This window comes from Protopterus annectens, chromosome 10.part0 (genome assembly GCF_019279795.1).
Source record: "Protopterus annectens isolate FY-2018-M chromosome 10.part0, PAN1.0, whole genome shotgun sequence".
Lineage (NCBI taxonomy): Eukaryota > Metazoa > Chordata > Ceratodontiformes > Protopteridae > Protopterus > Protopterus annectens.
The window spans coordinates 1,063,120,785-1,063,138,511 of NC_056744.1; positions in this window are offsets into that span (position 1 = coordinate 1,063,120,785).

The window sequence follows — 17,727 nt, forward strand, 5'->3', positions numbered from 1 at the left end:
AATTATTCCAATATATCCTTGTTCTGCCCTTCTCTGGATTATTTATATGCAAAATCTAAGGGCCCAAAACTACCATGGATGTAAGGCTATGTTTCTTAAAACCTTCATAGATCAATAGCTTGGTAAGTGCCTATGAACCTTTGTGCACAGGATCTTACCCTTGTGTTTTGTTATTGAATAAAACCAATACAGTCTGATTATTCTTTTATTTTTGTGAGTTATGTGTTAGCATGTGTGTGTGTGTGTGTGTGTGTGTGTGTGTGTGTGTGTGTGTGTGTGTGTGTGTGTGTGTGTGTGTGTGTGTTTCATGAAAAGGTGGAACAGGCTCTGACAAGTTTCTGAGAAGCTACAGTGCATGTGGGCATGTGGGTAATAAGGCATACCCTGATAATCTGTATTGATAGTTTCATGTATTTATTAATTTATTTTTTGATGGAAGACTGACTGGACAGGAAGACCTGTTTTCAATAACATTTTGTTATATTAGAAATATGGCTGAATTCAGATTAAGGAACTCTAAATATATGTAAATAAATGTAAAAGTACAGACCATGGCATGGAAGATGAGATTAAGAGCAATACCACTTTACATGTGTTTGTTACTTGGGACACTTGTTTCTGTTGTATTCTGTATTTGAACAAGGGTAATGATTATCTATTATTTTATTATTATGTATATACATAGAATCTTGTAAATTATTCCAAACCATTTTACTCTGCAAAATAGCCACATAAATTGTTTTTACATGCCAAATATTAGTAGAGGCTGAAAGAAACATTAAAATGAGAAGCTGAATTAGTACCTTTTTACAGCTCAGCTTTGTTAACATGAAGACATTATGCACTTTTGCTATTATCCTTAAAGACTATCAATGACTTGAATGATTTGTTTTATTGCATTTCTTTATTAGCACCTGCATGAAGACTAAGCATGCAGTTAATTCTTATGAGCAGCTCACTTCATGCAGTAAACTGCAGGTGTGTTTTTCTTAGGGACATTAATGAATCTTGAGCTCATACTCTTCATTTTAATGTTTCTGAACTCTGTTGGATAATTTTGTTCTTTGTCCATTAGGTCTGAGTGCCATTTGATTAAATAGTCATGTCTATGTCAACCATTTAGTTATTTTTTATACAACTTAGGTCATATGAACTGAAAGCATATAAAGTAGAGAGTGGATTATCCAAACTAATTGGGACCATTTGGGTAGTTCAGATAATCAAATTGTTCAGATAATCAAACATATAATTGAACCAGATAAAAGACTTCTAAAATCTTGTTTTTTCTGTATGCAGGGAATGCACTTTTTAATCATTCAGCACTTCTAGTGGGCGATAAAGAATATTTTCCACACACAAGTGGGCTACAAACTCAAAAAACACGCTCAAGTATATACATATATTTACATATTCAGAGATTTTTCCTACCCAAAACTTTGAAAGGCTGTGTTTGGATAATTGACATTTTGGATAATTGGCATTCAGATGATTGACTCTCTACTGTATTTCAGTCTAACTTTCAGCTTGTTGTGATCCAGCAGTTGGCTCTAAAGAACAGACTATTCTTTTAATCAGCTATGGTGATAATATGTGCCAAGAGACACATCTGATCCCATTCTGGGAGATAGTGGCCTGTAATTGTATCCTATCTATATTATGACTAGTGCTTTCAAAAGTATTTGAAATTGTAGACATTGTACTGTACCCATACTAAAATATGGCATTATGCTATGCCAACATTTTTTATATCATACCAAATCCCCCTTTTCTGGCAGAAGGGACATCTTGAGTATTATAACGTTCATTGTTCTGGTTTTATAGTAAGGCCTTCAGGCACCTTTTCTATATACTAATAAAATTACAGAATACGTGCAAAATATACCTTTTCCTCGAATAAAACAAGTGTGGAAGCCTTGGTATAGACATTTAACGTTTGTTAAAAGCACTTTTTACAATGATTCATTGTTCCAATTTTCCTAGTACACTTATTTTAACTTATTACTATGGGGCTGTAAAAATATATGGGGATATACATAAACTTGCAGCACTTATGCAAAGCATTAATTTCCACATGATTTTTTTACTTGCTGTTCTAGAATATGTATCAAACATGTATTTGAGATGCATAATTAGTCACTTTTTCCTCATTCTTTGAAAGTTGATAAACATAACTTAAGCTCATGGAAATTAGCACCTTAAATCAGTGCTAAGGGGTTTCCAAATATCCCTCTCTTACTTTTCAGCTGACTTATAAACAATTCCAAACTATTTGTGCATTAAGGATATTGTGAAAACTTTGTAGTTATTAATGATATTGTCTTTATGTTGATTGCATTTTGTACCATTGTAATTTATAGCATGTACTGTATTTTCTGTGTATTTGGCAGCCATTGTATTTAAATGTTGTATTTGTTTTCAAATCATCCATCCATTAAAATTAAACCGTTATCAATCTGTGGCAGTTTGATTTTTGCTTTACACATTTTTGTTCTCCTTCTGTTTTTATATGTTGTATGCTTGAAAATGTTTCTCCTAAATGTGTGAATAGGTGGTATAACTATCAAATGCAGACCACAAACGGTGTATTTCTATCAATGCTGGTTTCACTGATATAAACAGAGAAAATGGTCAATAACAATATTGTATTCATTGTTCATTTAGTTCAAATGTACTTTTAGTGCTTCAGTACTTTTTATAGTTGTACATAACTGCTCAAAGCTATATTCCAGTGCCGTTCTGCTTATCTTGCTACTGTTTTTCTCCATTCTTTGAGTCTACCCAAGCCCAAACTGAGACATGAAGTTAAAAGTTTGTGAAATTCTAACCATAAGACTAGAACTCCATCTCGATTTTTACCAACTCTCCTATCCTTGTCTTGTTGTGGTTTTTGAAAGGCTGTGCCTCTAGCTTTCACCCCTTATTGTAATCTGGCTTCCAAAATTCCTTCCTCCCCCTTTTCATTGTTATTGTCTGTTATGTAACCTATTTAAGTACTTCCACACCCATTGTTTCCCATATATTCTCAATACTAAGTGCCCACACAGCAAACCAGTATTACTCTTGAGTACAACATTGCATTAAATAAACCTCACTTTCTACAAATTGCCTCCTGCTCATTTTCAAGACTGCCTACTTTCTCAGTGTCCTCGCCGCACTCTGAGGGGGTCCTGAGTTAATCCTGCTCCATCCTTCACAAATAAGATATTTATTTTATTGTTTTATACTTCAGTTAACTGTTTTAGACTACTGCTGCTTTATGTTTGTTTTATTTGTTGATTTTTGCCTTTAAATTCTTTTAAAGGTCCCTAGTACTTTAAATTGTCTTGTAAAGGTAATTTGTTTAAGTTGTTTTGTTGTAACATTACATTCACAAGCAATCTTTTTTGGTGTTTTTTTACATCAAGACATTAACAGTGACCTGTACAGACACATATGCCCAAAAAGTAAATTTGATCTATAAAACTATCCTTAGCACTGAATCCTATAATGTAGTGTGCTTACAGCAAAGCCCTTTGACAGAGACAAGTTTAGAACAGCTAGTTTGCACATTAAACAGCATTACTATCAAGTCTTAGTGCAATCTAACTTAGTCTATTGCCAAACCAAAGAGACCACAAAAAGGAGACATCTGTATAACTCAGTCCACAACCTACAGTAACTCATGCAAACACAGGTCTGGAAAACGTGGATATGCACTTTTAAAAGTCTATGCAGACACCCTCATCCAATGGTTCCTTGAATTTATAAACTCTAACACAATGGAACAACTGGTCACCACTCCCACAAGAGGGAACAACATATTGGACCTGGTCATCACCAACATGGGGACACTATGTTCCACACCAGAGGTAAACCCCCCATTGGTAAGATCAGACCATAAACAAATTTCCCTGGACATCCATATCCCGTCCCCACCCCCAGCCAAGGAAATCACTGTAAAGAATTTCTCAAATGCCAACTTTGCACTTCTCAAGACTGAGGTGGAATCTTTCAAAGCCCCTGGGCCAGAGGATAATACAGCCCAATCCGCAGAATCCTTTACAAATGCATTCTATGAGCACCTGCAGGAATGCATGGATCGTGCTATCCCAAATAAAACCAAGACTCACTCCTCCAAAAACAGGAGACCGGTCTGGTGGACCCCGGCCATAAATAAGCTATACAACAGAAGGAGGAAGCTACTACATTACAGAGCAAAAATCCCAAAAAGGGAAGGCATCTCTGATCATTATTAGCAAGAAACTTCAATCCCTCATAAAATCATCAAAAGCCAGCTTCGAAAGAAAAATTGCCCTAGACACTAAAGATAATCACAAGGCCTTCTTTAGTTATGTCAGGAACATGGGCAGAAACTCCCAGATATGCTCTGAATTGTTGCATAACAGTACAAAATATACCAAACCTACAGACATAGCCAACATCCTGGCAGACAGATTCAGCGCAAAATCCCCCCCCTTCCCCCCAAAGGAGCAAATGCCTATCCCAACTGAATGTAACCTCCCTGACATCACAGATGCACAGGTGAAAGCTGCCCTCTCCAAAGCAAAAAACACAGCATCTATGGGACTGGACGGTGTCCCAGGCTGTGTCTTACATGAGCTCCAAGAAGAACTGAACCCTCATATTAAGTCACTGTTCAAACTTAGCCTTACTACAGGATATGTACCCAAAGAATGGCGTACAGCTACAGTGGTCCCACTCCACAAAGGTGGTGCCACAATGGACCCCAGAAACTATCACCCCATAAGCCTGACTAGTCTGGTCTGTAAAGCTATGGAGCATATTATCATGGAACTCATAAACAAAGACATTGGGAGCCTCCAGACACTGGACCCTACCCAATTCAGCTTTGTTAAGAGCAGATCTTGCCTCTTAAACCTAGTTGATTTCTTTGAAACATTTACCAAAGCCATAGATGAGGGCAAGGTAGTCCACACAGCCTACCTGGACCTCACAAAAGCCTTCGACGTAATACCCCACTCGGGCATCATAAATAAGCATACCAGCTTAAATATCAACCCCTATATCACAAGATGGGTTGCAAACTGGCTCAGAGATAGAACCCACATGGTCAGCATTGCAGGTGCCATGTCCGAATCCAAACCAGTTACAAGTGGCGTCCCACAGGGCTCAGTTCTGGGACCTCTCTTGTTCGGTATATACTTCTCTGAGGTCAGGCTAACACAGGGGGATTATGGCTGACAAAGTTTGCAGAAGACTGCAAACTGGGGGCCATAATCGAATCTCCAGCTGACACAAGCATCCTCCAAAAGGGTCTCACAGAGACAGATGCTTGGTGCCAGAGCCTCTGCCTCAAGCTAAATGCTAAAAAGTGCATAGTCATCCCCTTTGGGAAAAACAAGGTGCCCACAAATTACCACATAGGTGGTAATCCATTAAGTACGGAAGAAGTAATTAGAGACCTGGGGATCAATGTAGATAATCACGTTGCCAAAGTGGTTAGAAAGACCTTCTATATAGCCCACCTTATCACGAAAGGGTTCGCATCTAGATCAAGAGAGGTCATTGTGCCCCTCTGCTCATCACTCATCAGGCCCATAATTGAATACAATGCCCCTTTTGGGATGTACCTTACCCGACACCTGCAGCAACTGGAGAGACCCCAAAAGTACCTTACCAAGGGGATCATGGGCTACAAACAGATGTCCTATGCAGCTCGACTAAAGAAACTCCAGCTCTACACAGTTGCTTACCGCCTACTCAGAGGCGATCTATGCCTGACGTACAAAGCCATGTCAAACCCAGAATTAATGGGCATGCTCCACCTCAAAAAATCCAGGTCCCTTAGAGCTACACACTCCAGGGACCTAAACCTCTGCACAAATAGAAATAGGACATGCTGCAGGGACAGATTCATTTCCCAGAGGCTCCCCTCACTCTGGAATAGAATCCCAGTTCATGTTAGACATAGCCCCTCGCTGACCCTCTTCAACCGAAATCTGGACGCGTGGATGGGAAATCGCAAATTCACCCCTGGGATCTCTTCTGTGTCCCTGCTAGACAGAGGCACAGTAAACTAATCTTAAAAGGGTACCTTCTGTGACCTACTTTACAGAGGCACAGTAGGCTAATCTAATAGGGAGGTGGACGCCAAATACACTCTGGCTAGGCTTATAAATGTCCTAGGGCAGATAGCCTAGTATCTACCTATGAACCTATGAACCTATGTGTATCCTGAGATAATGCAGCAGTTGTCTCATGATCACAAACAACCATTTAATCCTTAAAGAAACAAACACATTATTGAAGAGATACAGAATTTCACTGGAGGCACTGATCAAAAGCAGCTCCAAACACCAAACATATGCCTACCCCAGTGGAGCCCCAACAGCAAAGCCCATAAGGAAAGAAAACACCCAGGGCACTTGTCATAGGAGACTCAACTGTACAATGCACAGATGCCCCACTCACCAGACTGAACAAGGAGAAGGCAACAGTTAATTGCTTATCTAGAGCCAGGACCTGCCAAGTTATGCAAGCTCTCATGTCACTATACCACAGGTATCAGAATGATTCTGTCATAGTCGATGTGGATGCTAATGACCTGAGATGTACTTCCCTGAATTATATGAAGACCGACATTATTGATCTCTCTGAATATTTGTCTCAAGCAGGTATGTGCGTTGCATTGAGCAGCATTCTACCTTTACCAAGCATGATGCTACATATGAACAAAAGATGACTGGCTTTAATAATTGGCTTAGTTTCTAGTATATTTCCTGGGATAATCAATATTTGCAAGCATGGAAGGATATGGTTAACAAACCATGTTGCTTTACAAAGGATGGTCTGCACCAGTTTCACCTAGGCTTCTGAGTATTGGCTAAAACTTTATCCATCCCCTTAGAGCCTTTTTAGGCAATGCCAAATTGACAAACTTTCTGATATAGCAAATAAAACCCAGAGAAACCTAAAGGTTTTACTGCTCAATGCTAGGACCCTAAACAAGAAACTACACATTCTGCAAGATCTCGTCACTATGGAGAATATAGACATCTGTGCCATTACCAAAATATGGCTTAAATCTGCAGAAAGTATTCAGGCAGTGTAAGGCTTCAGTGCCTTCCATAGATTGAGACCATCAGCTGCACCTACAGGGGCACAAGGTGGAGGAGTCTTATTCTATATAAACACTTATAACTCTAGGTTGGTTAAACAGGACAATGCCTTGAAATTTATCCACATGCAAATCACTACAGACAAACTCCCATACCATATCCTAGTAAGCTATAGTTCACAGTCTATGTCCCTAGAGTCCCATAGTTTATACCTAGACCTACTGGAGACATTAATTATTAAAGCAAATACCATATTCAGGAGAGACTTTAACTACCCCCTCAATAGACTGTGAAATGTACACTGCCTCAGACTCACAGACACATCATCATCAGCAGCAGCTCCCTTTTCCCCATTTTTCTACATGGGGTCAGAATATCATGTTAACTGTCACCAACTCTCTTGATTCAGTGCCACACTCCTGCCTTCTTCATGCTTGACTGTCACAGATCTTCTTTCACACAATCCATCCACCTCTTTGCTGGATGTCCTCGCTTCCTCTTAACTTCTTCCTGTCTGTCCCAAATTTTCCTCACCAGATTGTCTTCTGCTTTTCTACACATGTGCCCAAACCACCATAATCTGTTCTCTTTGATCTTTTCCGCAATTGGAGCGACTTTGGCTTCTGCTCTTAAGTCCTCAATTCTTCGTCTGTCCCACAGTGTGCATCTTATCACCTTTCTCTGGCACTTCATTTCCATCACCTCTAGCTTCTTCAACTGTTCTGCCTTTACTACCCAGGTTTCTGTACCATACAGTAGTACTGATCGCACCACTGTCTTGTACACCTTACTTTTCAGCTTCTTTGGCATTCTTCTGTCATAGACTACACCTGATACTCTATGCCAGTTGGCTGCAGACCCTCTAATTCTAGCTTTGACTTCTTCATTCAGACTACCCTTCTTTTCAACTACTCCTCCCAGATATTTGAAGCTGTTTACCTGTTCCACTATCTTCTCTTCTATCTCTATTCTCAGCTTCTTCTGATTTCCCCAATTTGCTACCATTACCACCATCTTATCTATGCTTAGTTTTATCCCATGTGCCTTCAGATTTGCATTCCATTCTCCTATCCTTTGCTGAAGTTCTAGCTCAGAGTCTGCCTGTACTGCCACATCGTCTGCATACAGCAGCTTTGTTGATCCGTCCCCTCCAACCTGTTTGCTAATGTTGTCCATCACCAGTATGAACAGCAGTGGACTTACAGCTGAACCCTGATGTACACTCACACCCACTGGGTGTCACAATATTTCCTAGAATTTATTAACACAAATACCCTTGACCACATAGTGCTGACACCCTTCAGAGGTTCAAACATACTGGACCTGATGCTCACCAATATAGGAGACCACTGCACCCATTTTACCCCACTATCATGTCCTCACTGGTGAGCATGGACTACAAAGTTGTCTCCTTCTAAAATGAAAATAAACTCAGTAACCCCAGCAAACTCTGTAACAGTTGGGAACCATTCTAAAGCAAACTACATTCTATTAAGTGATAGTTTGTCAACATTCATAGCAGCCTATGTGTAATTGTTCACAGAGACTCTGTATAACAATGTAAATGGCTACTGGAAGTGAGCCCAAAACAAACTCTAAAAACAAATCCCACTGGTGAAATCCTAACTTAATAGGGTATATAACAAAATGAAAAAAATCATGGTTAAAATCAGGAAGACAACTTCCATTATAATAGGACCTCTCTGATTAAACTACATAGGAAATTAAGAGAACTAATTAAGTCCAAAAAGGCCAAGTATAAGATCAAGATAACCTCCCAGGCTAAAGACAACTACTAGGCATTCTACAGCTATGTCCAAAACCTCAAAGGCAGCACACATCAATGTGCCAAACCAGTGGCCAATGGTACCACTTTCATTGAGGAGATTGACATAGTGAACTTGCTGGCTGAAAAATACAGCTCAAACTTCACCTCTCCACCACCCAACTATTAACAGGGTGCATGTCCTGTGGTGCTCACATAGACCTAAAACACAGTCTTAGTGGATTCCAACAATATCCTTGGATGCTTCATAATTAGCTTGAAACATGACCTTTCGGGAATACTTGAGTCACTTTTCAACTATAGCCTCAAAACAGGTTTTGTACCATGAGAATGGAAGACTGCAATAGTTATCCCATTTCACAAGGGTAGACCATCAACTGACCTCAGAAACTACAGACCCATTAGTCTGACTAATCTTATATGCAAAGCCATGGAATTAATTATCATGGCAATGATCAGCAAAAACATAGGCAACCTTCAGTCACTAGACCCAACCCACTTTAATTTTGTCAAGGGAAGGTCATGCCTATTAAACCTGGCGGACTTCTTTGAGAAGGTCACCATGGCAAGGGATGAGAGGAACATGGTGCAAGCCACCTACCTGAAACAGGCTTAGGCATTCAGCACAATACCCCACTTGAGCATAGTTGACAAACTCACCAAACTGGGCATAAACCCCTACATAATTTGCTGGATTGCCAACTGGCTCACAGGCAGAACCCAGGAAGTCAGGATTGGTGAAACCACCTCCCCTGAGAGACTAGTTACCAGTGGGGTACATCAGGTTTCTATGCTGGGACTGCTCCTATTTGGTGACATCTACTTCTTAGGGGTAAAGGTTAATGTCAAGGGCCTTTGGCTGACCAAGTTCACAGATTACTGCAAATTGGAAACTATCATAGAATTCCCCATGACACAAGTATCTTACAAAAGCGTCTAACAAGACAAATGGCTGGTGCCAAAGTCACAGGTTAAAACTCAATGCCAAGAAATGCATTTTAGTACCTTTTAGGAAAACTGCCACCAAGGCTAATTATTCCATTGATAAGTCACCCCTATGAGTTGAGCTGGTAGAGGGATCTGGGAACATATGCAGACAGTAATTTGGCCTTTGACCAGCATGTGGCCAGAGTAGTAAGAAAGTCATTCTATGTCACCCAGCATAGATGTAAGAGAATGGCATCCAAGCCCAAAGGATTCATAAAGCCACTTTTTCAGTCCTTAACAGACTCATCATTAAGTACGATGCCCCCCTCAGCAATTACTTGACCAGACATATGCAGCAGTTGCAATATTCACAAAGGTTCCTTACCAGGAGAATCCAGGGTATAAACACATTATCTTATACAGATCACCTTAAAGCCTTATTTCTATAGTCAGTCTCCTACAGGTTTCTGAGAGTCTCTCTATGCCTGGCACACAAGGCATAATTGGATCCTGCTCTGATGGACCTTTTGCACATCAGCAAAATGAACAGCATCACAGCCACTATATCCAAGGAGTTAAATTTTACTTGTGAAATAAATAAGGCATGTTGGCAAGGCAGATATGTTTCTCAGGGGATCCCCATGGTCTGAAATGGGCTCCCCATCCATTTGAAGCAGAGTCCAACCACATTTAAGTGTAACTCTGATCAATGGATGGGAAATTAGAAATTCACCATGGGTCTGCACCCCATGTCTCTGATAGATCAAGGTAGGCAGCAATGCCCAAACTAGCATATCCCTCTCCACGGAGCCTCTAGAAACTTCCTAAATAACATACCCCATCTAATAAATACCCATGATACATAGGAACACACTTGAATTGGGTTACATGGCTAGGCCTATAAAGGCTTTGTTAAATGCCATCTTTATTCGTTTATTTATTTGATATTTTGATGTCTGAGTAGAAAATATTGCTTAGCCAAGTGGTTCTTTATTTTCCCTTGGGGAAGAATGCAGTTGATAGATAATGCATTGAATTTCACTATGGATTTACTGGTAAATACAGGCATACATTGAATATTACATTTGCAGTTGACATTTACTGCTAAAATAGGTAAGCATGCTATGACTAACTATGCAAGAGAATTACATGACAATAAATGACATATTATCAGAGAATATGGAAATAAGAAAAGAAATAAAGGTAGAGGAAAGGAGAAAAACATGTTTTTTTTTTTTTCCTTCTGTTGAGTCTTTCCTGAAAAAAATACATATAAAAGAAAATGGCATAGCTAACACTCCAAAGGAAAAATGACTGAAGACAACGACAATCTGGACACATCCACATTTAAAACTTAAAGAAGGAATCTAATTGGTGGGTAATTCCCTCTTTTATTCTAAGTTCCATTAATAAGAATATGGCCAGAAATTTAAAATATACACTAGATGTGCCATAGTCACTAAATAATAGGTGTGATTTATTCTTGAAAAGTAACATCTTAATGATGGGACCCTCCATAATAAGGGGAAAAAGCTCTTACTGTTTCTTACCCATACTAAACAAAGAAAGAATTGCTGTGGCAAAAATACAAGCTTTTAGAAACCACATGTGAACCGGCAGGGATGCTGATGCTCTGGAACCTTCAGTTGTTAACCAGTACAAAACTTTAGTTGGAGTTGCACAGCAAAAGAAGGAGCAGGAAACTGTGGCAAGTCTGATGCAGGCAATGCTGTTGAGTAATGGACCATTAAATTCCCATGTGAAGGAGCAGCAGATGATGCCGGATGCAGCTAAAGAGGATATGCCACAGGAAGAAGTTCTGGAACTATCCATGGAATGCCTGCAGGAGATAGAGAGCAATAAATGTACTCTTAGTTTAGAAGAAACTGATCTAAGGGAAGAGTTGTTAAGTAGAGATGGACAGACATATTAAGATCAATGAAATAAGTAGACTACAGAAAGTAAATAAGACCCAAAGTGTTAGAAGTCTGAGAAAAAATAAACACAGTAATCAAGATTATTAACATAAATGCATGTGATGTAACACAAGTAAATATGACATATTACTGCACAGCTAAATTAATAACAAATAAAGTCTTACCACAAAAACATTGATCAGTAACGATGAGGAAGGAATTAAGACAAGAAGCATCACTGTTAGAAGAATATAGAAGGGGGAATGAATCAACAAAAATATTTACAAAGCTAGACATGGTAAAAGCAATGCATAGTATCAGAACAGACCAGGATCTATCATACACTGTTGCAAATAATAAACTGAAGATATCAGCACAGGCAGAAAACAATTTAGAAGATATACAGATAAACATAAAGGAAAAATACAAAATAAGCAATTAATTATTGATCCAAAAAAATGTTATAGACAGCTAGGGAAACAAAAAAGTAATTGAAACACCACCAAAAAGGAGAAATAGACACAGTTTGGAGAAATATTTATGAAGACTCTGTGAAACATAACAAAGATGCTGAATGGACAGAAAAATTAAAAGAAGGAGAAAGGAGTTCAAATGTACAGGATATGAAATGGGATGAAGTAATAACCAGAGAAATTGAAGCAAAATTAAAAAAAAAGATCTTAAATGGAAAAGCCCAGGCCCAGATGCAGTACCCAACTTCTGGCTAAAAGTATTAGGATCTTTACACAAAGATTTAACCCTGAGTAATTAATTACTTATATGCACATTCTAAAAAGATACCAACCTGGCAAACAACAGGAAAAACAATACTCCACCTTAACAGTGAACCTGTACGCCATTCTAAAAATGGGTCTATATTAATTTTACGAAATTGTATGAATACATCTTCCACAAATAACAACCAACATGACTTCAGTGAATCGTGGAATTTTTCCTACATTTTGCAATCACTTGGCCATCACCTCAACTTTACTTTTTCCCCCCACTGTAGTGCAATCTTGGAGATGGTATATATAGTTAGGGTTGGGTGCTGGTGGCACAGCACCCCACTTGGATGGATTTGATTTAGTCCATTGTGTGTTCTGGACAGTTGGTGGGCAAGTGTTTGCAAACCATGGGAAACATTCCGCAGTTCTCTGAAATGAATTTCATCAGTTCTTGTTTGAGGAGGCTGTACTCAATGAATGCACCTTTCATGGAAGTAATACAGACCTGTAAAAACTATAGACCAATAACTTGCTTTCTAATGTACAAACTATATACTAGACTTGATGCAGACAGAGTTTATAGTTATTTAGAAGAAAACTCAATCATGGCAATACAGCAAAATGGTAACAAATGGAAGTTATATGGAACAAAGGATCATTTGTTGCTAATTAAAGCCATAATAGAGAATTGTAAAAAGAGGAATAACCGAAGTATGGCATGGAGAGTTTATAAAAAAGGCATTTGACATCATTCCACATTCATGGATAAAGGAATGCTTAAAGATGTATAAGACAGACCTACATTTATGAATTATATTACAGTGACCATGAAACAGTGGCAAACTACTTTGCTCTTGAGTCATGACAAAGGGCAGATTATTATCCCATGGATAAAAATTCAACAGGAGATATTCCAGGGTGCTTCTTTGTTACCACTGTTGTTTTGTCTTGCTCTTAACCCATTAAGCTGTTTGCTTAACAGATTAGGTTTTGGTTACAATTTTGCTCTCAGAAACAACCTTGTTTAAAGACTTCTCATCTGCTTTTTGTGTATGTAAAAACTGTGTAGTTCATCTTATCAGGAGTTGAACGAAGGAGGTATGAGCTTCCTTGAAAAATGATTACATGTATAGATCTACAGTTTGGGACTGTACATTTATTTATTGATCTCATCTGATCCAAACATAGTGAATGTTTTACAACATGAGGACAGGAAGTGTAAGATGATGCATCTGTTTAGTTTAACAAAAGCATTCCAGTGTCAAGTGGGAATGGAACTGAATGTACCAAAAAAAAAAAAGAAAGAATATAAGATGAAGGATCAGAGGAGAAGAAAAGAAATACGGAAAAGCCATAAATGTAGTGTTAAGTATAGAAATCTCCTGGAACAACCTCATGTTGATCAGGAATTAATGCTAGAATGGTTAAGGAGAGGTAAGTTTAAACCAGAAGGTGAAAGGTTAATAATGGCATCACAGGATATTGGACTACATACACACTGGTTTACAAAGCCCATTGAACATGTGGGAGAAACAGACAAATGTAGTTCTGTAAAAAAGAATTGGAATAAGTCACACATCTTGTTGTTGGGTGTGATATACTCATGAGAGGGGTCTACTTCAAAACATTGAATACTCACATTATCCAGTCCGACTTCATCAAACCCATTTCATCAATTCTTCACTATATCAAAGTCCCAGAACAACGAAAATGTACCTCAAGAAAGGAACCACTTGACTACAGGTCAAAACAACATAGAGCAAAACAAAAAATCCTCCAAGTGGGGGACTTTCCCCCCTTACCCCCCAATGGGGGGCTCCACCCCCCCGTCCCTTATCTAAATGTACCAACTCTGAGATCACAATACAGCGGAGGAAGGGCAAGGATCACCATGGTGGTCAAGTGGTTACTTTCCCAGGAGTTCGACGTAATGAGGATTCAGTGGGTTTGATGAAGTCAGATTTAATAATGTGAGCATTCAGTGTTGTGAAAGGGATCCCATGAGATAGGGTCGATACACTGAAAGGCACAATAATGTGGCAAGACTGTTACATTGGGGATTGTGCAAATACTACAATATAGAAGTAGCTGAGAATCATGGGAAACATGAACCATAACGCATTATAGAGAACGTTGAACTGTATATCATAAGGGGTCACCCATTATCAATAGTTCAAAAAATAGATGTGAGAAAACCATATATAGCAGTACATGAAAAAAAAAAAAAACAAAAGTAGCATTTATCATTGAAATTGCTATATCTAGTGTCAAAGGAAAAAATAACTTCAAAAAGATCAATACACGGCAGGTTCAGGTTAAGGCACTTTAATTCTTGCAGCAAGGAGACAAAAACGTGCTAATACAGAGTTTGTCTGACTAGAATCAGGAAGTGTAGCCATTCTTATACATTTCTTACAAGACATTGCCTACTAAGCTGATGTAACAAATCACAAGTTCTTACAATATTATTTCATAGCAGCTGTTTGTCCATGATTTTCTGCTGACACTATCAAGTTTATGAAAAACTTCCTAAGAAAAACAATGTGTCCTTGGAGACCACCAGTTAGATACAACTTCTCACTATGTGATGTTACCATTCAAGGTACTATGGCTAATTCGAGCACAAAGCAAGTACAGATTATAGTTCATTTCTTCAAGTAGTCTTTGTTCAACTGTATCTATCTATTTCTGCAGCTGTGCATGTTTTCATAACACGAGCAGAGCTGATTGTTCACGTTCAATAACGTTATAAAAAACAGTATTGTTCTATTCATTATTTTCTGGCCTAGCAAATAATCACCTGCTTCTCCGTAAATTTCAAAAAAGCATAAACATGAATTTTGCTGTGCTAGCAAATACTAGGCCAGAGAGCATCTTGCAGTTTCAGAAAGCATCTCTTAGTTTCATACAAAACTAAGCTGTACATAAAATAGAATGAAATGTGTTAACCCTTTTAGCTTCTAATAAGCACTAAACACATACATTAATACACATTTTTCTGACATTTCCCCCCTGTTAATACTTTTTATTCTATTTTCAAAAGCATAAACGGTTTGCTTCTTCTCCTAACCTCTTTTGTTCAGAATTTGCAGTTAGGAGAATCATTTAGTTTAAACTTATGAAAGTGTTTCATTTTTCAACAGTTCTTCAAATTCGGTACTTTGATACAAAGTCTCAGAAACTGACATGTCTATAAAATCTTTAATTAATCTTTTCATGCAGGGAATACCACAACAAACACACACTCCTAATAGGAGTAATCCCACACAAATGGCAATCAGGATGTTGATAAGGATGGTACCCCACCCCCCAAACAAATTCTGGAAAAAATCCATCAGTGGGTTTGGGCCTGGTTTGGTCATGGCCAACACTTGCTGAATTACTTCAAGGTGGTTGTCTATCTCATGCTGGTTGTCAGGAGTATACAAACAGCACTCCTCTTTTATTAAAGCGCAAGTATCACCTTAAGCCACTAGGGTGAAGTTCAGAGCCATGCGGTTTTGAAGCACCACAGTTCTCATAGCGTTCAGTTCATCAGTTACTAATTCAAGAGCAGATAAAGTTGCATTGCTCATTACTTCGAGAAGTTTGGACAGTTTTCTCAGCTCACAAATCGATTTTACTGTGCCATATGCAGGAGCTATACCTGCCCACGATATAATAGTGTCACTCAAGTCCATGTGTGTCAGTTTATCTTTGTTTTTTACAGAGTTATGGTTTTTCCAGCCTGCTTTGATTCATCCCACTGGATTTTCAGGTTTCTTGATTGAATTTCCAGGTTGCTCGGTGACCTCTCTGACATTTCGAATTCTTCCTTGAGGCAAAACTGCAGTGTGTCATATGGCGGGAACCAGGTAACCCAAAAAACAACTGCCAGACCAATTCTCAGGTAACCATTTGTATGCTTTTTTCCCACACACAAAATAACAATCCTCTGCTTTAGTATTAATATACACTTGCACTGCATGAAGCATTTTTCTATCAATGATAGATAGTTGCTTAAAAAGAACAGGATTATGTTGTACTTCATTAACTGTTTTGTGCATTTATTCAAGAAATTAGTCATAGTTTGTATCACAAATAGAACCTGCATTATTAGCTTTGGTATAACATTTGTAAGGAACAGTCACATTACAATTGCTCCAACCCACCTGAACAGTATAATTTTTGTAAAAACACACAATTCCCTTTTGTGTAACAGGCAGGTACAATGCTATTTTGTCTTGTGATTTTACAGTCGAAGTATCAAAAATCAAATTTTCCCAGGTCTCATTGACCCCTAGGGGGACAACAGTCATTAATAATCCCCTGTATGCTGTTGGTATAGCTGTACAAACCCAACAATTTGAAACATTAAAAGTCTCAGCATACACATATTTAATCGCTTGGTAAGTGTTGAAGTTTGGATGCCAGTCTATGAGTAACACATCACGTTTATTCAGTTCAGCTCGTATGGCTGGAAAAAGGAAAGGCCACAGCAAAAAGATTATTGTTATCAATATAGTTAACAGAATGATCATGCAATACTTCTGAGGTTGTTCTGCATTCCTATTTGCTCCATATTTGGTCATTTTGTTCTTGTTGTGTAACAGTAACAAGTTTTTTGTCCAGTTCAAAGTTTTTAACCAGATTACAGTGTGTCAGATGAATCCAGGATGCTCGCTCTGCGATCTTGACTGCAGTGGGTGTTGACAGTAGCACTTGGTATGGCCCTTCCCACTTCGGTGGTGTCCAATTCTGCTTCTTAATGGTCTTCACCCAGACCCACTTGCCTGGGACTACTGCTGCTTCTGATGGTCTGGTTTGTTCTTTATCTGAAACAGAATTTAACTGCAAAAGTTGTTTATTACTTAGAAGTCGTCTCATATATTCTGCGAGTGAACTGTCAGCCTCCTGGTCTGCAGGCATGAGAGGTCTCCACTGAGGTATATAATATGCCCTCCCAAATAATTTTTCAAAAGGAGTTAACCCCTTTGCATTTGGAACAGTTCTTGTGCTCAACAGTGCCAGAGGCAGGCAGTACACCCAATTTTTTTGTGTCTCACTAATTAACTTCCTAAGTTTACTTTTTAAAACCCCATTATGCCTCTCTACTAGTCCTGCAGATTGTGGATGATATGCACAATGGTTTTTCAAAGAAATTCCAAAATGTCGGCTCAACGGCTGTATAGTTTGATTTACAAAGTGTGTGCCATTGTCACTGTAGATCTTTCTGGTATGCCAAATCTAGGAATAATTTCCCTAACAAGAATTTTTGCAACAGTAGCTGCATCTGGATTTTTGGTCGGACC